This window comes from Rhipicephalus sanguineus, chromosome 11 (assembly GCF_013339695.2).
Source record: "Rhipicephalus sanguineus isolate Rsan-2018 chromosome 11, BIME_Rsan_1.4, whole genome shotgun sequence".
NCBI lineage: Eukaryota > Metazoa > Arthropoda > Arachnida > Ixodida > Ixodidae > Rhipicephalus > Rhipicephalus sanguineus.
The window spans coordinates 118,151,281-118,175,468 of record NC_051186.1 but is presented as its reverse complement, the minus strand read 5'-3'; the positions used below and the strand labels follow the sequence as shown (position 1 = coordinate 118,175,468).

Genomic DNA, 24,188 nt, shown 5'->3' with positions numbered 1-24,188 from the left:
TCCTGTGCGTGATTAAACAATGAAAATTCACAGCGTACATGTAAAACTAAAGTGAGCTGCAAGTCGTCATAACTCTCATCGAACCTTTAGTATAAACGCGCCCGATCTCACGTCGGTGATGATGTACTGGGCAGAATTCACGGAAGATTCACGGTTTACCGATGAACCTCCGCTGTTTCGCCCTCTCATCATCGTTCACTCCGTCGATATGCTGTGATTTTTTTCCAGATGACAGGAGCCATGACCATCCTAACATGGTGAATAAATGGCTGGACGACATGAAAATGGCCTGCTGTGAGAGCCCCTGACATAATTCTTTTCCTATTGAATTCCAATGCATGCGACCTGCAGGCCGTGAAAAATTACAGGTCGCTGGAATCCTACAATTATGTACAGAGCGGCTGGGTCGGCAAGCTGTTGGTCCACCGTATAGACCAAGCGCTTAGCTACGTCAAAGGAGAACCTTCTCCATCACAAGCTCTCAGTGGCACGCCTCGTGCTGCGTGGATTTGTGCCAAAGTGAATGGGGAGGTCATCACGGCTGGCTGTACTTGTATGGCTGGAGAGGGTAAAGTTTGTAGCAATGTGGGAGCGATATTATGGAAAATTGACATGGCGGTTTGTCAAGGGTTGACAACAAAGACATGGACTGACCAAACGGCAGCCTGGAACGCAGGCACAAAGCGAATTGTTAAACCCTCAGCTTTAGGAGACATAGAGTTTGCAACGAGGAGCTGTGGACACCCAGGCTGCGAGGCACTCAAGGCCAATGGTTGTGCCACAGACAAAAGTTGAAATACAGAAGCTGCATGAGGAATCACCATATCCTGACCTTTCCACTATACCTGGTACGTATATCAGATTATACACCACTGTCATGTGCAGCAATGCTGGGAACCTAGTTTTGCTCTATTACAAAAGTGAGCCACTCACTTTACGTCCATCTGTATGCAAGAGTGCGTTACTGGTTGCTTAATGTGCATATGAACAAAAAAAACAGCCTGAGACAGCTTAGAAAGTGCAATATTCATTGTCTCTTGAGAAGTTGCTTCATGTCCTGTCAACAACGTGTTTGTTTCCCTAGTTTCGTGTTACATAATTTTGCAAAGACACAATATTAATGAGAACAGATAATTATGCCAATGATTCCTTGGCATCATTAATATTGTTTCTCATTATTATTGTGTCTAACAAAGAAAACGAGGCCTTAAATTTACACTTTCCATAATTTTGCAAAATTGTTCCAAATAAGTTTAGGCTTGCATGATTAAAAGTTTCTTCTTAATGGCTGTTGAGATTACATTCATGAGTGGTACTCATGAATGAACTCAAAATTTTTTTGCATTGAATGAACACGGGGACAAGAAAATAATGTCAGCCAGATTTCTTTGATCAGGCATTTGATAAATTTAATGTGCGTATAAACTGAGCGTGCTGTTGACTTTCTTGCCTTAAGATAGTATGACTTCTTGTAGTTGCATGCCAGTTTAAATATTATTTTTTCGTAACACATGCAGAAATAAGAAAAAAAGCAGTGTTTAGAGGAAGAGCTTTGAAAGCACCTGTGCTTTACTACTTTTAGAGTAGGACAGGTTTTACTAGGTGGGAATAAAATGTTTAGAGGGTAAAGAAAATTTGCACGCTCAAAAAGGCTATTGAATAGGTGTTGTCTGCTGTCTCAATCAAAGTGTCTGTTGTGCCAGCAGCACTAGCTTGATAAAGTTGTTTGAATGACCTTTGTGAGGCTGCCATTTCTGTAATAGGAATAATATTTTCAAAACGAGTGAAAATACTTTTCAATGATTTCCTGAAACACTAAGTGAATGTTGGGAAATCAAATTTCTGCAACATTTGGGAAATCTGCGGCTATGCAAGAGCGCTTCCAACGTTGGTGAGCAACATTTGTGATCAAAGTTGCTGCCTTGAAGACAAGTTCTCTTGCCGTAATGTTTTCTCTCATTCCATTCCCTGCTGAGTTATGTCCTACTATTTCAAACTTCAACATTGCTTAAGGTATGAGGCCAAGTGGAAAAACCGAGTATTTTTTCAAAATGTCATTTTTTTGTTTTTTGCTAATGTTAAATTTTGCTGCACGATGTTTCCGGCTATGCACATTTTTTTTCAAAAGATACAAGCAAAAATGTGAGACCGCCTATCACCTACGAAACCGAAACTGAAAGTTCCAGTTTTGTGTCAATCAAGTATACATTTATATATTGTATTTAGTTGGTTACTTAGCATTGATATCAAGTGCGAACATGTAATAATGCTCTAAAAGCGTTTCACAAACTTCTCACCAGGTAAACACGTAAGATGGTACATGGTTTGTTCACACTCAGTGACACGTACGTGAGCCAGTCCATCATCAAATTTGCTTTGTTTGACGCTGTGCGTCATTTCAATAATGACAACAGAAGCACATTTGATAGTTTTCAGCAAATTCGGATTGATCCAGGCCTCCACACAATAGAAGCTTGCCTTACCAATGATCAGCACCACACCGCGAAAGCGTCCCGTCATTGCACCACTGCGGCAGTAGTAGCTTGAAAAAAATTTATAGTTGCCGCTCGAGCCAGGGCACAAAGTAGTGAGGTCGGCGATGGAACTGACAACAAATACGGAGACCTATAGCACTCGTAATCAGCTTGTGTAAGAGCTGCCCCTGTTTCCAATCTTTTTTGTTCATTTTTCCAGAACTTGAATTTCTGGTATTTTTTTGTACGCGAACAGTCCTAACTTTCTGATAATAAACATTCTTTTCTTGAAAACTTGACACGCTTCCTTATCTAGTTAGTTGCCGTGTATTGAACCTCAATAAGCAAAATCGTGTCAAAAGATTTAATATGCTTGCCTGTTATACGAACGTGCTCTAAGTACTGGTGCATACTTTTTTGGTTATTTATTCACTTATTCACTGTATTTTTAGTATTCATCAGATCTCATTTGTTTTGGCTCATTGCACAGGCGAAAGCTTGTTTCATGTCCCTACAAAAAATTAATGTTTTTCATGAGTGGAACTTGAGTTCGGATCATTGGCGTAGGGTCATTTTTAATGACATTCTTAATTATGAACAATTTACAAAAAAATAGGACTTGCTTTAAAATACTCACATGTGCCTAAAAGATGTGTTTTATATTGTAGGCTAATAATCTCTAGTGGTTACCACTTAAAAAAATGTTTTCCGACACTTGCCTTCATACCTTAAAACTGCTACTTGTTTGAATTTTGTGATAAAAGGAAAGTGCCCTAAATTTTGTCTTGCCTCTCTCTGTTTTGCTTGTTAATCCCAGAACAGCTGTCTTTTTTCGATGGCAATATATTTTTTGGTTAAATAATGTCATTGCATTTCACAACGATTTCATCACAATATTTTCATGCAGGCACACTCCCATACGAGACGCTAAATGCCCCTCCACGACCACACCGCCCTGCACCAGATGACGTGGTGAACAGAACGCACTCATTGGACAATTCTCCTAATGGTTGTGTGTTGTGCAGAGAGTTCTACAGCGAATGTGTTGCTTTGTCCACTGCAGCAGCGGCTTCCCTCAGCTCAGAAACTTCTGACCTGTGTTCACAGCTGTGGCTGTTTGCATGTAGATTGCGACTAAGCGCATCCAATGTGGCCAAAGTGCAGAAAAGAGAAAGTACTGCAGGCGAAAAAGCTGCAACAAGAATGCTGACCCCAATGTTCTCTGGAAATGCAGCCACCAAACATGGGAAGCGAATGGAGGCTGTGGCTCGTGTGCAGTTTTCCAAGAAAACTGGTTTCTCAGTCACAAAAGTTGGCAGTTTTGTCTGCGAAGAGACGCCGTGGCTTTCGGCTGGTCCAGACGGCATGATTGACCGCGAGATGCCCATATTGGAGATTAAATGGCCATTTGTGAGCGGCATCACAGAGCTCATTGAGCATGGCAAGTACGCCGTTAGGAACAGGAAGGATGGGATATTGGTTCTTGTAGAAAATAGGCCAAATGGCTATTATAGTCAGGTGCAAGTTTAGCTGCGTTGCACCAAAAATGAACTTTGCTTTTGTGATGTATGGAGTGCCGAGAAAGACATTCTCATTGAGTTACCTTTTAATCGTGACTATATTTCCAAAAATATGCCATGATTAAAGAAATTTTATTTTACCGAAACGCTTCCCCGCATGACTGACATGCTTAATGATGGCAAACTAGGTGTACCCCTTCACTACATAAGAATTGGTGTGATTTGAACTATGCAAATAAATGAATCTGTGTGTATCTTTTGAATTCTGCACTGGTGTACGAGGTCTGTTAGAAAAGTATACGACCTTATTTTTTTTTTTCAAACACCTGATGGATATGAAGAAAGCGCGCTTGCACAAGCCCACTTTGAACCTTCGTGCGCATGCGCGAATTTTTTCCCGCTTGCCGTTAGCGTCAGTCGCTGGGACGCAGCGTTTGAGTGAGGTAGTGCGCAGTGCTCTCGTCGGTTTTTTCATTGCAAGGAAAATGACGGAGCGACTGAACCAGCGCTACTGAATCATATTTTGTCAAGCACTTGGTGACCGCCAAGTCGAAAGCATTCGGAAGATTCAGACGGCTTTCACTGACGATGCTATGAGCAGCACACAGATTAAGGAGTGGTACAACCGGTTTAAAAATGGCCGCACATTGGTAGAGAGCGAGCCACGCTCGGCTCGGCCATCAGCATGCCGAAATGACCAGATCATTGCCGAAGTGAAAGCTCTGGTAATGCGGGACCGTCGTGCAACTATCTGAGAAATTCCGGAAGACGTGGGCATCAGCACTTTTTCTGCACATTCCATTATGACCAAACACTTCGACCTTACAAAAGTGTTTCGGCGAAATTCATGCCGAAGCTGCTCACGGTGGAGCAAAAGCAACTTCGTGTTGAAGTGTCGCACGACATGCTGGATTCCACTAACAGTGACCCCGACTTCATGAACACCATAATCACTGGTGACGAGTCTTGGGTGTATGGGTACGACCAGGAAACCAAATCCCAGTCGCCACAGTGGAAGCATTCCACGTCAGCAAGACCAAAAAAGGCTCGCCAGGTGCGCAGCAATGTCAAAGTGATGCTGACTGCTTTCTTTGACTCCCGCGGTGTGGTACACCATGAGTATATTCATGATATACCACATACGCACCACAGGGTCAAATAATCACCAAATAGAACTACAGGGATGTCCTCCGTCGCCTACGTGATGCCATGTGGCGCAAGAGAACGGAGTTGTGGTCAACAGTAAATTGGCGTGTCCCTCACGACAATGCTCGTGCACATTCCTCGCACTTGATTCAGACTTTTTGGCGAAAAACCAGACTTGTATGGTTCAACAGGCTCCTTGGTCTCCTGATATGGCCCCTGCGTCTTCTGGCTGTTTCCCAAAATTAAGGGGCCATTGAAAGCAGCGCAATATCAGACAAGAGAGGACGTTACGGCTGCAGCGACGGCTTAGTTAAACTCCATTCCGAAAGAGGCCTTCTCGGAATGCTTTCAACAATGGCAGCACCGCTGGGAGAAGTGTGTGCAGTCCCAAGGAGACTACTTTGACAGTGATGAAGTTTCCAACGATCCAGGTTATGCTAGTTTTTTTAATAGGCCAAAGGTAGGATACTTTTCTAACAGACCTCGTACTTGAACAAAGCTGCGGAACACTGGAAATTTTGCAGATGATGCAACCTAGGAGGTGTCAATGCATTTCCTTAGGATTCATTTATATCATTCGCCATTTTTACCACACTAAAGTTTAGATAATTAGTACGTTGAGGCTTACGATGGTGGAAATCTATTCTATTAGAAGCTTGGCTTTTTCATGAGGTCCGACTTGTAGCTGCAGAGTGCGGCACATACGCATACCATCGTACTGATGGTTTTATTCGATCGTATGAGCAGTGATTGCTTGAATATTCTGTCTGTCTTTAAGCGGTTAATTGCGCTATCAATATGTATGCGTACAGATGCAATCCGTCTTGTACTAGTTACTTCCTTGTTGGTTAGCTGTGTTGTTCCTGAAATGGTAAAGTAGCAGTCAGCACTCTTGGTATTTAGCATGTTCAAAGTCAAATGTTTTTTCACTAATAATCAACGTGTGCTTGTAGTAACATGTTTTTCTCCGAGGAGCGGTCTTGTTAAAAGGTTTCCACAGACTGACACAAATAAAACATTACACTAGTTTGCTGTGCTAACATTTGGTAGGCCGCGCCAATAACAGAAGTGTAATAATTTAGGCGTTATGTTCTTAGTCAACCCTTTGATTCCAAACAGCAGAGCACATTAGCTTTAATCAAGAGCACAGAATAATGATGAATAAGAGCCGCATAACTTTAGTGAATGCTGGTGTGTTTAATCGTACACCTTGAATTTACATTTCATCTGTGAGTGCGAAACCTCGGTCCGCCATCACAACGTCACGATCTCCGAGGTAGTCATTGATGCCACTATCATTTGTGATGAAATTTTCTGAGGCACGCCCTCCGTAAGCTTTGAACATAAACATGATGAAACCATTCGGGGCAATTGGTACAAGAAATTTTACGGTGTTATGGGCTTTGTAGCTGCTGTACGTTTGTGCTCTTGCCATCAGCTTTTTTGGACGCTGCAGAAACACTTCTGTGCAATCAAGAATGCATGTTGTATCACCATGCTTGTTTTCCACGAATAACTGCGGCATGCTGTTCTGTATGCACGATTTGGGCAGCCATATTGCAACATTCTTCATGATTTCGCTGAGCAAACTCAGCATGCTGACACTCAACACGGATATCTTAAAAATTCGTGCAAGGTGTCCATGCAGCAGCCCAAGGCGAAGCCTCATTAGATACATTAGTAACTGGTCGGCACGTGTTAGGGTGCTTGGCTTCTTTGCCAGAGCAGACACTCCTTTCACAAGCCTCTGAAACATTATCTGGGATACACCAGCATAAAATAAAATGTCGTCTCCATTTACAGGCTGAGCAAATGACTTTCCCTTGAATCGAATGGGCAGATACTGGACATATGTATAGTCATCATAGGGATTGTCCTCCCACTGTATTCACTGGTCAAGTGGTGGCACCTGCAGGTAAAAGAACATAAGCTTCAGAATCCTGCATGTTCTTTATGTTGAGTATATGGTAAGGCTAAACTAATAACACATTCTAACACACATATGTTTGCAATAGTCTACGTGTTTCTACCATGAAATCTCCAAACTGCATGCTCCAAATGCGTGCTTGATGGCACACGCTTTGTGGGAATGCATATCTGCGGAAGCCGTAGGTCGGCAAGCTCACTCGTGAGTCGATTCACACAGACTCTCTCAGACACAGATCAAGCTGTGAGTCTGAGTGTGTAATATTTTGGTACGTTTGAGTCCGAGTGAGTCTGTTTGAGGAAACTTTTAGTGAGTCTGAGTCCGAGTGAGTCCTGTTCAGGGAAATATTGGTAAGTCCGAGTCCAAGTGAGCCCTAAGCGGAACATATGATTCTTGAGTGAATCTGAGCGAGTTTCACCTTATATTGGCGACCTAGGGTCTTATCTACTCATCCTCAGTGTTACTACTAGCGTTATATCGGCTTTCATTTACAATGAAGTCTATTCACACATATCTCAACGCACTAGGGTTCATGTACCACCTCATTGTTTAATTATCAGATGCATGCGTTTGGGTAGGGTGCTATCCTCCCCACTGCAAACTTCTTCACAGGACGTTCTTAATAGAGATGTTGCTTACTGAGTCGCATACTTCATAAAAAATGTCCTTACTGAATGAAAACCACAGCTGAAGCACTCTTAAACTCAAGGTTTCTTGCTTTTGTCTTCCCTTTAACAGCACACACAGCTGTACAAAGTCAACTTTACTTAAAAAGAGCATAAGAGGGCAAGATTAAGCACGGTGGATAGTCAAATGGAGGCACCGCATCAAATCTCGCACAATCAGTGTACGAACCATAGGCAACACGTCCTGTACAGTGTGCTCCAGTGGTCGTATTGCTTGACAGAATGACCAAAAAGAAAACCAGAAATCTGCATTGTGCGAAACAATAGCGTCATGGCTTATGAAAATTGTTTTGTTCATCAATGTCTTACTCTTACACAATGCAAGCAACGACCACTTGTATACAAATATGGTGTAGAGAATACATCAGACTGATGAGCCCGCAGAGGCTGTTGTTAATAAGAATGCGGGGTGCAGGCTTGGATGAAATGGGGGAGAAAAGTTGGAAATTGGAATGAGCCCCTGCATAATAATGTCATTAACTTGAACTGCACTCATGTGTTCTCATTTATTGTACATTTTAGGGCTCCAACCTATTTATAACAGTGGGCCTAGCGCAGTTTTTGCAAGAGTAAATAGCTCAGCTTTGCATTTAAATTTTGGCATTCACGCATTTTTGTATGTATTTCACAGATGTCATTCTAATATTAGCTGTCATGGGCCGCATGCGTGTTCTTTTTGTATTGTCGCTTACCGCTGCCTGTAAATTTTGTACCTTTGTAATTTAGATTTTTTGCTGGGTGACGTGGTCATTGAAGCTGTGAGATGCAGCTTTTTTCCCTTCTCACCAAACCACATATACAGTGTATTGTCATGTACTTCACACATGGTTAAATAAATTCAAACTCAATCTGCGTTAGATTATAAGGTGCATATTGAGCAATGTTCTTGAATATCTTGATAGTCACGCCATTAGTGCAAAAAATGAGATATCTAGGTTATGTTTTGTCAATAGCTGTACGAATACACGTGAAACTGGTGAAATAGCCCTCATAGAACAGTAATTACTTATGTCACGGACTTCTTTTTTTTGTATCTACGGAACAAGCGAAAGCTGTTACGATTGACTAATTTGTGCAGGCCCGCATTGAGCGTAATGCACGATAATTTTATTGTATCTTTGATACCCACGTGACAAAATACTTTGCAACCGCTTGTTTGTTCTGATAGCCTAGCTGGCTAATAGCGGGACCAATTGTGTGACATGCCTACATAATTGCGCAAGCGGTTACAACAGCGACAAATGACAGCTAACTGAATACGAATAATAAAAAAACACAGGATTCAATATACAGGTGACAAAAATCAGACAAAATAACCGCTTATGCAATTGGAAGACAAAAAAAAAATTACACCATCTCCCGCTAAAGGAGACCATGAGGCGATGCGAAGCCGGAGCACTTGCACGATCGCGTTCCGTTGGCGTTCGTTGGGCATGCTACCGACCTCGCGTCGTGGAACGCGAAGAGGGACGCTACGCGCGTCAACGTTACTAGAATACATTCAGTTTTCAAACTTGTTTGTACTGCGCGGAACCGCCACCACACTTGCTAGGTGTTGGCGCTGCAGTCGCATCGGGCTTCAAAATACCGCGCGCGCCGGCCAACGCTGCACAAGCGTTCGCGTTCTCTATCTGCCTTCTGCAGCTTTTGTGGTGGCGTTTCGTACTGCGTTCGCATCATGTGTCATCTGTTCGGGTGAACCGTGCCAACTTGTTGCGTGCCGGGGTGCGCGAGCGGATACCGCAAGGACGCAAGCAGCTCGGACAGACATTTTTAACACGAAAGTGTTTTATGCCGGGGTCCACCAAGACTTCAGTGACGTATTTCCGTCACGGAAATGGCGTCGAAAAAATATACACAATCAGATGGCAAAGAAAAAAAGCTACCGTCAACGGGCATCGAACCCACGACCGCTCGCTCCGCAACAACAAATGCCGGGCACGCTATCCACTGCGCCACGGTCACAGACTCTGGAGCCTTTACGAACGCGCCTTTTATATCTACCACTCTCCCGGTCGGCGGGGTGGTGTTGACCTCTGGGAGTGGTAAGGTAAAGTCATAGAGTTTCTTACAATAATACCTAGAGGGGAATCTGGCGCTAGTGTCTACGCGGGCTCCTTGAGACGCGCTTCAACCACCACGGGAATGATGGGAAGTACAGGCTTCGGATCCGCTTCGGATGGATTGCGTTCTTGAGATTCGCGACGCTTGTTTGCCGAGTGTAAACAAAGTGATATGAAGTTAACTCGAATTAAAACTTGCCTAATTCTTTTCTATGTAAAACTTATTGCAAAAGTTTGCGTGGCCGTGAGATGGAACTGAAACCTGAACAAATTCAACCACCAGGGTATGCATCACTCTGCAACTGTGTTCCAGATTTGGCATCACCAAATAATGAATTATTTTTGTACAACACTTGAAAAGAAACACGCTTGTTTTTCCCTCGAAAGTACGCATTATCTATTTATGGAAATAACAGTACTGTATTGAGTGAGAAACACTTAACGTATCGTCTGCTGCGATGTCAGGTGCGTCTGTTCAAGTGGTCTGCCTCCAACGCATCTCTCGTTTTGTTGTGAAGTCGAGTCAGAGGAGCGCGACGGTGCGTCTACTTAGCTTCGCCGTCGTTTTGCAGCTGATTTGAACGAGTTTTGGTAAGACGCGCTTATCAAACAAACGTGAACTCGATGCACTTTGCTGCACTGACATGGGACGCTACATCTGTGCGCAGCGGTGAGTGCACGACGCTTTACTAAAACTGTCAAATACAACCTGTAAAGCTGCAGCGTCGCAGCAAACCAAGAGATCTAGCGGTCTTCAGCCTCTTTGAACAACAAAGGCGCTGCTTGAATGCTTTAACCCTTTAAGCCCTGGATTTTTTATTTTAGTCGGGGGCATTTTTTGTGCTTGTTTTCCTAATAGTTATGACCTCAGAAGACCACAAATGAAAAATTGAGCCAGTGGTGCAAGTATTAATCGATTTACAGGCATGACATCAAATTAGGTCATCAGGGCTCAGCGGTTGTGAAATGAGAGAAAGGGCGTCTTTTTTCCTGCTATTCACTAGAGTACACAAAATGTGAACCACGTCTCATTTTTCATTGTGATATTCATTGAAACGGCTTCGGTACGTGGACCTGAAAATCGCGCTTAGCCGCCTCAGCTGACCCGCCTCGGCGTCACCCATGACTTCGGTCAAGTTTTTTCATCTTTGTGGCTCCCAGCTTCGCAAGCATGTCACCATTTTGGTGTCAATCGCTGTGGGGATCATTGAAGAAGTATTCCCCCAAGAATGGGCAGTTTTGGTTTCATTTTCGAGGTGCTAGGGGAAATGATAGGTGATGGTGTCAATTGACACCGCCAGGGCCGAAAGGGTTAAAACGCACCCCACTACCCACGCCTCGCGAAGAACGAAACTGAAACTGTAGAAAAAGATCCGTAGACAGTTCGCTAGCTAACGCTATCCAATCCGAAGCCTGTACTTCCCATCATTCCCATGGTGGTTGAACGATCGCAGCGCCAGTTTCCTCTCTAGGGTATTGTATGAAACTCTATGAGGTAAAGTAATTCGTCATTGTTGTGGCCTCCGCGACCAGCACCTGCAACGCATTTACGCGTCCGTCCCATTCGGCGCGTTTTCAATAGAAGTTGAATTTTGTCAATGCCTTAACAAACCGTGAGGTGGCGACGTTTGCCCAAGCGTCGTAAAAGCGTCAGCGTCGGCGTCGCTATAGCAACACGCTAATCCACACCAAACATAGCTCTGCGACGCGCGCCTGCCTCACCATGGCTGCGTTCCCGCTCACGCGCTCGCCCCGAGAAAAATCGCGGCCGGGCTACCGGGGCGGCGCGACGCGCTTTGCGTTTCCCTCTAGTGCGGCCGTGGTGTTCAATCACATTTTAACATGCCGCGGGATGGCGACCAAGTTCTGCGTCCAATATGCGACGCTCTTCTGGATACCACACCTAGTGCTCTGATTACGCTTTCACCGTTAACTACTACAGCTACCACAAGGGTTTGTTTAATCATTTAACATGGACGTTAGTCGTCGGGATGGAGATGTACCACCAATCATCAAAGTGGGTGCATCCACGTTAAACGGTGCTATAGCTGCCATACATCAATATACATTGTGCAAACTCTCTCATATCAATGTACAGTAAACATTCAGTTACTTCTGTAAGGGCACGCTCTACTTTCGTGTTATTCCGATTCCTATGACGGAGGGATCAACCACCTTTTTTCTACGCTCCGACCGACGTGAGTCTTCGCGCAGCTTGGAACAAAGCAGTTCCACGTGCGGACAAGGAATTGACAGCCCGGGAGGAAGAGCTGAGCAAGGTCATTTCACAGATAGAATTGCAGGAGCCAATGACAGCTGATACACTTCAGCACAGTTACTGCCGCACGAATGCGAAAGCAAGCGCGCTGTACTACCTTGGTGGTTATGTCGTGAAGAAGGCGCGAAAGTTCACCAGTTGTGAATATTGCCTTGCAACTTGTATATCCGATAACCACGTACCAGCAGCAGCAGCCGTAACAGAGATGCGATCCTTTGTGCCTGGTGCACTGCAGCATCCATCAGGTGCTTTGACATCTATGCTTAGCGGCATTGAACGTGTAATTGAAAAAAGGACCAATGGCAACAAAGTGTTCGGAGATTTGTTCTGGACTATAATGGGAGAGCTGTCTGGATGTTCTCTGATTCGGGTAGGCTGCACAGAGCATTTTGAGGAGCTAAGTGCGCGAATCATCAAATTTTATTTGACCACACGGATGCATTTCTATTCGAAGTTTCTTCGCCAGCAGCGAGACTCTATAGTGTGCCAGTGAAAGCAGCAAGAAAGTGTGCTAAATTGCTATGAAAAGGAGACTGTCAGCAACTGGAATGCACATGTGCATACTTTTTTGTGGATGTATAACTGTTAAAAGCATAAGTGCATGTATGTATAAATACCTGCAGGATGTATAACTGCACGTATTCAAAATAAATAAACAAGTGAGGTAATACCGTCCGATCTGCTTTGAAATGGAGTGAATGAGTGCTTGAAAAAAAATGTTGCATGTCACCCGTGCTTAATGCAATAGAGCGTACCATGTTTGCTATAGTCGCGGACAACTTTTATTGACAATGAAGGGAAAGCTACGGGGGCGGAGCGTCTGCACATGTACTGCTACGCGAAGTAGTCCGGTTGGGCGCGCGTCGCGTAACGCCGTTGAAAGTGATGGCTTGCGTCGCATTTCGACGCAAACGCTGCTTAGCGTCTAAGGTACGGGTAAAAGGCGCGACTTTTTCACGCACGCAAAAACGCAAAGTGTCAACGTATAAAGTAAAAGAAATACAAATATCTCGCTTGTGTGCGCTGTGTTCCGTCTCAAAAAGCTACATGTAGAAAACGAAGGAGTATTTTTTTATATCTCACGCAGAAAATACGGACGCAATTGTGGGACTACATTGATCAGCGGCAGGATACGTGCACTGTGGCTCCGTAGCCTTCGCTTCATTGCCAAGAAAAGTTGTCCGCGAGTATAGCCGTGAACGCATAACCCCCGTATTCAGAAACGCTCCTCGACTTGAACTTGACTTGCAACCGCCTTGGGCAGCGCGTTCGAAACGCGTTTGTGCTGCCTTGGCACAGCCTAAAGGCAGCGCGTTCGAATCGCGTTGAAGGCGGTGGCAAGTCAAGTTCAAGTGAAGGAGCGTTTCTGAATACGGGGATAAGTGTCTAAAAAAACTTTTAAAAACACTTAGCGCTATCAAGTGAAAAAACGCGCCTGCGCTGAGCAGACGACACCGCGCCGGCTGGAGCCCGATGCGACGGTCCCGCCATCTGGCGACAAGCACAGAAATGGTGCCACCTGCGGAGTATGGCGGCAGCGGAGAGTTTGACAACTGAATGTATCTATACCTGGCGACAACTTTCTGTGGCAGCACAGATAAAGCTACGTGGGCGGAGCTTCTGCACATGTGTTACTACGCCAAGTAGTCCGTTCGCAGGCGATTTCGGTTTTGGTTTCGCGAGCGCATAAAACATGTGCGTTTCCACACGAGTATTCATGGCTCATGATGTTATTTGGGAATTTATGCAGATAGTTTATTCACAGATGTAGTCGAAATCTACCACATGACTTCATATACTTAAGCATGCAGCACAAATACCTGAAATCGTTGCTGAGCTCTTCTGCAAATCAAATTATATAACGCTAATGTGCTAGCGGCTCAAGTCCACGTGCAAAGCGAGCACCATTTAGTATTGTTTACATTTCTTTTTTTGGGAAAGCGATAGAATATTTTGCATTGCAAAGGAACGCAGGAATCAGCTTTAATAGAGCGGTCGGTTTTACTTTTCAAAGAAAAAAGAAAGTCACGGCCCATCAGTAACTGCGCAATCGGAAATCTTACGCAAATGTAACAAGCCATTTTCTGAATTTCGGTGCACACAGGGTCGACATCGTCGTTTTCCTACATTTGGAGACGCTGTAACTTTCTGGAGACGTTCACATCATTTTGTCAGGGGACGCAAAGGCATCGAAAGGCAGCAGATATCTTGGCCACGACCAGTCAGGAGCGGGCGTCTCACGTGTGGGATTATACAAACGGGTGAAACGCGTTCCTTACTCCCGTGGTCAAGAATGCTTTTTTTGCAAATTGAACATCACGCTGTCAGTCGCATAATAGACATGAACGCGTCTGTTGCCGAGGCAAAGCTGTGCATGGGTGATTTTGTCACCGTAAATCGCTCTAATTCAAAACGCCAAAACACCTCCCGCCATAGGCGCCGACGGGCACGGTGTTAGACGCAATCTTCGGTGCGACTGTATCAGTAATAGTAGGCAACCGAAATACCGACCACGTATGCAACGCATTTTATGAAATGGGCCACTTATTTTACGTACTGTTTCCAATCGCAGTTTTGCTTTCAAGCGGCTCTTCTTGCTGTAGACTTGAAGGTCACCGTCGTCCCTGTCAAGGAAGCTATCGTGATGAGAGACCCACTTGCGATGGTGGTATCACTTGCACACTTCTTTCTCGGTGATAGTATGGGTAAATCAACAAAATAAATCACAACGCACCGCTGTCTTCGTTTCATTCTGGTCGATGAACAGAGATCACCTAACGAGCACGCGCTTATGCTCACTTGCAAGCTTCGACATGCACCTGTTGCAGCCGAGCGACGCCATCGTTGTTGAGTGGGGACGGAAAACGTGAAACGGACACCAGAAAACCTGAAAACTCGAAAGAGCGAAAATCGCTAATCCTTTACGGGATTATCATTCTTACTTTCAACGCAAGCAATCGTGAACGTAATACCTATTTCTTTTCTATTTATGTTTTCTTTTATGCTACGTATTCTACAAAAACTAGCGTTCGCGGACTACATACAGAAGCGGAGTAAAAAAGTGCGCGGTTCGGTTGCGTAGCCTTCGCTGTGCTGCCACAGAAAGTTGTCGCCAGGTATAGTAACGTTGACGCGCGTCGTATCTTCCATCTAGCCTGGCCGTTATAGATTTCAAAACAGGAGAAAGTGCCTCAGATCAGGCTGGCCGACGTTTCGATAGGGGATCTATCTTTGTCAAAGGCGCCTTGTCATCCCTGGCGTGTTAGTTTTATGGGGTTAGTGATGACGTCATGTCCAGCGGCGGCGCGTCTGTTGCTGTTGGTAATTGATGCCTGGAAAGAGAGAAACTCGAAAGCAGAGGAGTAAAGCCCTTGCCACATTTCAAGAGAGTTTGCAAACACGTTCGGGTCTGCCATGTCAGAGTTAAAGGTAGCTGCAAAGAAAGAAAAAAAGGAAAAAAAAAGAAAAAGAAGGGGGGGGGGCGGGTACAACCAAGCGAGAGGGCGAGTGCAGCCATCACAAAGAGCTGCAGAAGGTGGTGAGGAAGGGAACTACAGGCGGGGAGAAAAACCGGGAGGCTTACGTTTAAATGTCCGCCAAGGAGCTGCAGAAGGTGGTGGGAAAGGCAGCTACAGACGACAAAAAAAAAAGGAGGAAGGTACTCGGGCGGCGTACGTTTAAAATGCCGCCTGCCTACTTTAAGTGATATTGAAAGGGTTGCCTGAAAAGCAAGCTCCTGCTTAATGGGTGAAGTAATTGTCTGGCATATGCATCCAGTGTCGTCGGTGGCTTCCAAAAATTGGGCGCCCGTCAACTAAGAGGGTGAAGTAATTGGCTGGCATATGCACCCAGTGTCGTCGGTGGCTTCCAAAAATTGGGCGCCCGTCAACTAAGAGGGGAAAAAAAAAGTTGAGAGGAACGAGGGGCGGCCGGGGGGGAACAATCGGAATAAGACTCGTAGAACTTCCTGAGGAAAGCGAGGGCTGTGACAATGCTGGCCAGAAGCGGCCTTTGGAGCGCGGAAAGGGGGAAGGAAACCGTGGTTCAGATTCACTAGAAAATGAAAACATCTCAAGAGAATAATATCTACACGTCTGTGCACATTTATACATGCAAGGTTAAGAGATATTAAAAAAGAATATTGATAGTGTATTATGGGAGCTGGTCGGGGTTTTATTTTGCGAATAGGTTAAGGTTTTTGAAAGCTGAGCGTACTTCATGTCTCTTAATATTATAGGAATCATGCTATGGCTTTTAACGATTCCAAATTACCACGAGCTAGATTATTCGTGATGGGTGTAGGGATTGAAATTTGTGTATCAAATACGATTCCATGTATTTCCTCTCACGTGGTGACCGGAAGTTTGTTTGTAGAATGTAGAGTTTGGCTTGATCGAAATTGTGGTCTTGTTGGTTGAAGTGGCTGGCTACTGCTTTTGGTAAGTTGTGCTTTGTGTCTGCGCGGTGGCCGTTCAGTCTTACATGAATTGCTTGTCCAGTTTCGCCTATGTACTGTTCTTTACAGGTGGCACACTCAATGCAGTAGATCAGGTTGTTTGAGGTGCACGTGAAGTTCGATGTTACCTTGTGAAGGTAATCGGATGCTGTGCTTTTTACGTTGGTGGCTGGCTGTATATGTTTGCACGTAGAACATGTTGGACGCCCACAGGGTCCAGACGTTGGTGTAGTTTTTGTTGCGAGTTTTGCATGTACGAGCATATCTTTAAAATTGGCGTTGCGTCTGTAGGCAACCTTAGGCGGTTCGGGGAAGATTGTTTTAAGTTTCTGGTTGGTTGTTAGAATTGGATAGTATTTTGCGAGGATGTTGTTTATGTTCGGAAGTGCGTTGGAAAATTTTGTAGTGAGAAGAGGCGTTGTTGTTGTTGTGGTTTTAGGGCGTGGTTTGAGTGTCTCAGTGCGATCTAGTTTTAGTGCGTCCGTGTAAGCCTTATGAAGGAACGCGTTTGGATGGCTTCTGTTTGCTAGTGTTTCTTTTAGGGTAGTAAGTCTGTTTACGTAATCCTGATCCTCTACGCATATGCGACGTAACCTTGTTGCTTGGCTCCTGAAACTGCCCTGTTTACAATGTTTTGGGTGATGGCTAGTATAATCTAGGTATTGTTGCTTGTCAAATGGTTTCTTATACAGCGTAGTCTTTAATATACCATTCTCAAGATATATGGTTGTGTCAAGAAAGTTGATGCTCTCAGCTGAGGTCTCGGACGTGAACTTTATCGTTGGATGAAAGGAGTTTAGGAATGATGTAAATTTAGCTAGATTGTCCCTGCCGTGACCCCATATTATAAGTATGTCATCAGTGTACCGAAGGTATACGTGGGGTTCGTCCGCGCAGCGAGACAGGAAGTCTGTTTCCAGAATTCCCATGAATATGTTGCATATAGTGGGTGCGAATGGGTTGCCCATGCTTGTTCCTTGTATTTGAAGGTAGTAATTTTCTTCAAATTCAAAATAGTTGTGTGATAGTACTAGTTCGAGTAATGATAAATATACTTCAGTAGAATGCTGTACATTATGTTGATTTAAAGTTTGCTTTATTGAGGTTAGGCCCTCTGGGATCGGGATATTCGTGTATAAAGCGGTAACGTCTAGTGTGACGAGGATGGCGTTTTTGTGGTAGTGTGCCTTTGCTATTAATCTCTTCTATTATTCGCAGTAGGTGTGGGGTGTCCTGTACAAATGACGGGAATGTCTTCGGAATGTCCCCGAGAAAGTGGTTAAGGAATTCGGAGAGGCTCTCGGTTGGGGTGTTGTTATTTGATACTATTGGGCGCCCTGGAATATTGGCAGTGTATAATTCGGTGGATGATACTTTGTGAATTTTGGGGAGGAGGTAAAACCGCCCTGCTGCTTTGTTGTTTGGTTTCAGAAACTTGAATTCTGATGGAGTTATTAATTCATCAGCAAGGAGGGATCTAAGTGTGTTAGTGATTGTGAGTGTGTATTGTTCTGTTGGATCGTTGTCTAGTTTGCAGTAGTGTTCTGGGTTATTGAGTTGTCTGTAAGCCTCGTGCTTGTACTTCTGTGTTGGCCAAATGACTATGCTTCCTCCCTTATCGGCTTCCTTGATGATAATGTCTTCGCGCGACTTGAGGTTAGAGATGATGCGACTCTCCGAATAAGTCATGTTCCTAGGCTTTTTAGATGATTTCGATTGATTAATGATTTCTGCAGGGATAGCTTTAAGATATAAGTCGAGTTCAATTGCCTGTTCTGGTTCGGGAGTCCAAGTAGACTGAGCCCTGAGCGTTGTAGTACCTGTTTCTGCTCCATCGTTATCTGCAAAAAAGTGTCTGATGCGCATTCTTCGTGAAAATTCTGTGAGGTCTCTGTGGAGTTCGAATTCATCTATTGTGTTGTTGGTTGGACAAAAGTTTAGGCCCTTGCTAAGGACCCTTGTTTCCTCTAGGCTTAATGTACTTGAAATGTCTACAACATTGGACTGCTCTATTTGTGTGAAGTTAGCTGTGCTTGGTATTTCTCTGTTTGTACTGTCAGTTGTTAGCGGGACTAGGGTGGTTGTTCGGGAGGGTGTCCCTTGATTGGAAATCATTTTCTTATTCTGCTTTTGCCTCAATTCTGTTTTTCTTTATATTGTTCTAGATCCCTTTTTTCTTCGGTTGTTAGAATTGTGTTCTCGAGTTTTTGGGAAAATTCTTCAATTTGCTCCATGCAGGGCTCTTGAGTATATTTAAGAGAGAAAATGAAGCGTTGTCTAGTGCTGTTTGCCAGTTATCGTGATATTGGGTGGAGAGAGTACCTAACGCGGGTGTCGCTTTCAGTTTTAGTCCTTCTCACAGGGCGAGCGGGGAACGCGGTCGACAGGTGGTCGAGAGGGGGGCAGCGTGGGAGAGGAGAGAGAAGCTGAGGAGACGCGCATGCGCTCGAGCTCATCGCGGCGTTGCGCAGGAGAGAATTTCGGCATGTCTAGCCCGCGTTTCAGAGGAAGAGTGGAAAGGGGGAGGGGGAGGGAAAGTGGATAGGGGGTGGGAGAGGGAAAGTGGAGAGGGAAGATGGAGAGGGGAGGGGAAAGGGTGAGTGGAGAGGAGGTGTGTGGAGAGGGTATGCGCAGCGTAGTAAGGGTGGTCACACCGCACACCACCACCACCGGATTGAGCTCCGCCTTAAGATACTTCGCATCTAAAACTGTACATGAGACGCTTCATGACCATAGAAAAATTATTCGCCTCTTTCAGATCAGTCGGTACGGCATTCTGAGAGTGCCGTGACATTCTATGAGCCTTTGACCGTAGGCATTTGCAACCGGTAAATTATTAAATTGTTGCTGCAACCTGTAAATAAAGTAGTTGTTGTTTTGCTACCTGTGAATTAAGCCCTTCTGTTGCTAACAATGCTACTGTGTGCCGCGTCACCGCAAAAGTAAGCTAGAAAATCGTCTAGGAAAATTTTCTGCGCCCCTAGAAATAAGTGAATAAACAGGAAATTGTGAGCTAACTTAAACATGCATGAATGAACAGCTGCGCGGATGTATGTACTAAGCAGCATTTACCACAGCAAGATTTCACAGCAGCGCGTGATAACTTTTTTCAACTGGTGTCAAGCACGCGTGAAGATTGGCATAGCGATGCACGAACTGTCGGCACTCGTACTCCCTGTCAACCGGCACATCTAGCTTCGAGGTGCACGGCTTTCTCCGCTGGAGTACATTTCTCAGTCGGTGGGCATGGCTTAGCCACTGCGCATGCGCTGCTTGGCCAGGGGGTGCAATATCTGGCGGGTCGATGACGCCATGGTTGATTCTATCTTTTTTCTCTCTCTACTTCTTCCTCTCTCTTTCGCTGATATCTCCTCTGTCTCTCTTTCTTCTTCTTTCCGCATTTTGCTTTCTCTATTTCCGTATTTCTCGTTATTTGTGCAACATTTTGCTTTATTGCCTTCTCATCACCGTCACATCTCTCCTCCTCATGCTCACTTCCCTTTCCCACCGCCTTGCTACACTCTACCATACAAAGCTATGCTGTGCCCTGCTGACGTGCCTGGATAGCCGAGTGGTGAGGACACTCGCCTTCGGATGGAGGGTACGTGGGTTCGAATGCCGTCTCGTGAAGAACTTTTTTGTCAACAATTTTTGTCTTTCTCATTCTTTCGATCTTTCTATCCGTCTCTGTTTGTTTCTTTCTTTCTCTCTGTACTCGTTCTCAGATAGCCGCACAGTGGTACATACCTCTTAGGAAGATGAATGTTTTAAAGACTTGGGGAACTTAAACGCCTAAATGTTGGTCTGTCTTTCTGTCTTTCTGTTTGTCGGCACGTCCCTCGATTCAGCCACCCGGCCAAAGTTGAACCACTTGCCCAAGGGCCAGCCACCTTGAACGGATGACTAGGTTCCTACTTGTGTACACTGTTGATCAAAAAACAAACATTACGCATATCTGAGGCGCAGCATCACTAGGTAAGTATTAGGTGCTGTGTTCCTTTATTAGAAAATACATAGATACGTAATTCTAGAGACCCTAGTTTCTTAAGCTGCGCTGAAAATGCGACTGCGCTGAAACTTGTCTTCCTCCGTGCCCTCTGCACGAGCTCATTGTTGTGTTTTGGTTTCGGTTCCGTATTGCACTGTATGAATGCCATGGGGTGCCGCTCTGGCATTCCTGTTTTACTCAGGCGACGTGTAAATAAAAGAGTGTGTGGAGAGCACTCGTTGAGTGCGGACGTTCCTTCTGCTTCGGCGCTTCCCGCCAAACCGCGTGTTCGGGCTGGCTGGCGTCCCCGCCGGTCGCGTTGGTCACCGACGGTCTTCGCCTGCTGCTGCCGGGACTACCAGCCCGCAACACAGCACTCATGTTTCCCGACGTATTGCCAGATGGCGTGCATATCTCACGCAGCGCCTCCTCTATCGTCCTGAGACGACATTTGCAGCGACGCACGCTGGCACGCGGTCAATTTTTGGCAATCAACTCACAAGGGACGATTTGGAAAACAGTTTCGCTCTTAAAGCTTGCGTCGGGGAAGGCTTCTATTGCAAAAAAAAAATATTTCCTAAGAGTAGTGAATTTGTTGTTAGTTTAGAACATTTTCTGGCAAATAAGTGATAGTTATAAGGGCCAGAATCAGACAAAAGGTGATTTTAGGAAGCGCAGTTCCTTAGTCGCACAAAAATGAGGTTTAGAATTTTAAATGCGAACGACTTCTGTGAGAACAAAACAGCCGGAGAGCGCCTTGTGACAGGTTTTCACGATACCAAAACAAATTCGTCCTCACGGCAGCGGCAGTCACATGAACAACCAACTGTTGCCACGTGGTGACTTACGCAGGAAGGTGTTTCCAAGGCAATACACAGCCCAATGACACGAAACTTCAATTTCTCTCACAAGCTTAGAGTGAATATTTTCGGTCGTAGTAGCATTTCATTGCTTGGTTTACAGAAAAGAGTGTAATAATGATTCTCGTTCTGCACTAGCGTTGCGCCTTACAAGCGCAAATCAACAATCCCAAGAGAAACACGTAAACAGGACGGCTGCTAGATGCAAAAGTTCACTTGCCATCACATTGCCCAGATTTCGGCGCTGAATAGTCCACGTGCTTGTTGTTAACTCATGAACATGTCGCATGATGGCGACCCTAGCGCAAGGAAATGCCCTCTTTATTTTGATAATAAAATGCTATTATCCTTGTCTGGTGGCGAGGCTCGCCCACTCACGTCTCATTCCAATTTATCAACACATCTGTGGCCCCGGGGACGAAGGAGACCAGAAACCCTCGAGCTCTCAAGAGAACAAGGCCGACATAATAGTGATGGGTGAAAAGCATTTTCACTCAGGAAAGCAAGCCCACAGCAATTGCGATTCTGGCGAGTAGGACAGAATAAGCCATTCATGTGACGACAGTGTTGTCGTCACTAGACATCACCACCTAAAGAAGAAAATCCGACGAGCGATGTGATGTGCAAGTGATGCGGGGTTTCTGGGGGGTACCGTACGAAGGCGTCGTTGAGGTATATGTAGAGCTTTCTAGCGCAACTGTGCATTAGATGACTTCTTTGCATCCCTGTGGTGGGGCTCAAGACGCTCGAACGCAATTATATGTTTTTGTAGCGTTAGCTACAATGGCCTAGCCGATCCAGTTTCACATGGCCCCTCAGGAGCCGTGCTGCGCATGCGCGAGGATCAGTGATGTCACACAGCTGGCTCACCGGAGCCGGCATCTCACGCGCTCTCCGCCACCGCCGCGCGCGACGCCCCACTGCTGGTCTGCGCGTTCGAGAGGAGTGACGTCGTAGCCATGGCAGACACACTGGCTCCGGCGCGCGCTCAGCTATTCGCCTTCGCTGTGCAGTCGCCGTGTGACACTGCGCTGGAGCCGCTTGATAGCGCCTCTGACTGGCGTTTACCAGTGTGGTTTAGCCACGGAGAAGGAGAGCGCAAATGCTGCTCATCGGCGCGGAAGAGCGCAAAAAACTTAACGCATCGGATCCCAAAGTAGTTGCCTGGCAAAATAAATATACATGCACCTCATAATATGTATACCATATGTGTGTCTTCGAGCAGCAGTAAGCATGATAATCAAGCTAATCCTACACAATCAGGAAAGCTAAGAACAATCTCGTGTCCCTTGAGCCTGCACAGTTATTATACTGATGTTTTACTGTTTATATGAACACCTTATTTACTGCATAATGTTCGTATTCCTTGTTCATTTTGTATGTGCTCGTGCTCTTTGATCTGTTAATATGGTCTCATTTTTTCCAACTTTGGTGAACTGTATTTACGTACAAACCACTCCTGCATGGGCCCGTGAAGGGCCTGCAGTATTGTGAAATAAAATAAAAAAAATACAAATCAGCTGAACCTTTGCTAACGCTAGTTATCCTGGCATAGACGAGCTAAGCCACTGCAACATAATTTGCCATCGACGTTTACGCGAAAGGTGGCCGGACGTTGCTAAAGAACGGACTGGCATTCCGAATGACGTGGCTGCGAAGGCGTCTGCATGGCTCAATCAACCACAAAAAGAAGGGTAGCGCCAGAGAGTGTACGGAGACTAGGTTTCATGCGATTATGTAGGCACGGGTGCCTGTGGCTGAAGAAGGCTTCACTTCCGAAACCTATTCGGCAACTGATGGTAAAGTTGCGTCCGTGGTGGCGAAGAAACCACACGGAAGGTGTATCGAAATGTCCTAGACTAATTCAGCAAAGGAACAATTTAGGTAGGCACTTGAGCACATAGCCAATACCAAGAAAAACGAGAGACTGTTGCAGTACTTACTTCTCCGGTGACCTAGCCGCCGTAATCAAGGCCTTGTATTTTCGATGAAAATACTTGATGAGCATATTAGCCTGCGGGTGGCAAGCCACTGTGCGAAGGCCGTCGTTTCGAAAAGCTTAGCGAGTGAGTTTAGGAGTTCCGAGTCGAACTTCGTACGCAGTGGTTGCTTACACTGAGTCGAAAGCCAAACCTCGCAATCCACGTGGAGTTAAAAACTACTCAAAATATGGTGCTGATATGTCATACGTGCGTGTCACCTCTAACCTGACATTTGAAGAGGTTTATGCACGCGGACGTGTAGCAATAACCACTGGAATGTTTTAGACGGCTGATAAGGTCCAAGCTACCGTATCAAAATGAGCACCTGGTAGAAGGAAATGCCTCGTGGATGAAGGGGATGACGTTGGATCTTGTAGTTTAGCAGAACAGACTGCTGGGGCTAGATGGTTGTCCAGGAACACTCAAAGAATAAGCGCTAAGAGAAAAGCGAGCTAGTTAGTACTGATTCATACTGGCGCAATAGTTGCGGAGAAAAACGAAGACAAGAAAGTGAACACCCACCACAAGTGCTTACTCACAACTGAAATCTGTGTTGCTTGAACAGAAAATATATATCTAACCTGGATACTCTACTAATTCCCGCGCATGCGCATTGTGGGCAAGGCAAAAGGCAAAAACCAGAACAAAAACGCACCTGCTCCAACCCCCGCCCCCCAACAGGCTACCTACCCCCTTTCCTTGAGTACTAACACTTCCTTTTCCGATATGGCCAAAGAAGGGTGGCTAACGTATTTAGATACCCTCGTGTTAATATGGAAAGCCTCAGCAAGTTCTCATGTCTTGGATC

The 24,188-nt window shown here is 45.3% G+C and overlaps 1 pseudogene; it reads right to left on the bottom strand.

The window, feature by feature from the left end:
- LOC125756443 (uncharacterized) overlaps positions 1 to 6,896 on the bottom strand; it is a 16,888-nt pseudogene extending 9,992 nt beyond the window's left edge.
- Positions 6,897 to 24,188: the final 17,292 nt, after the last annotated feature.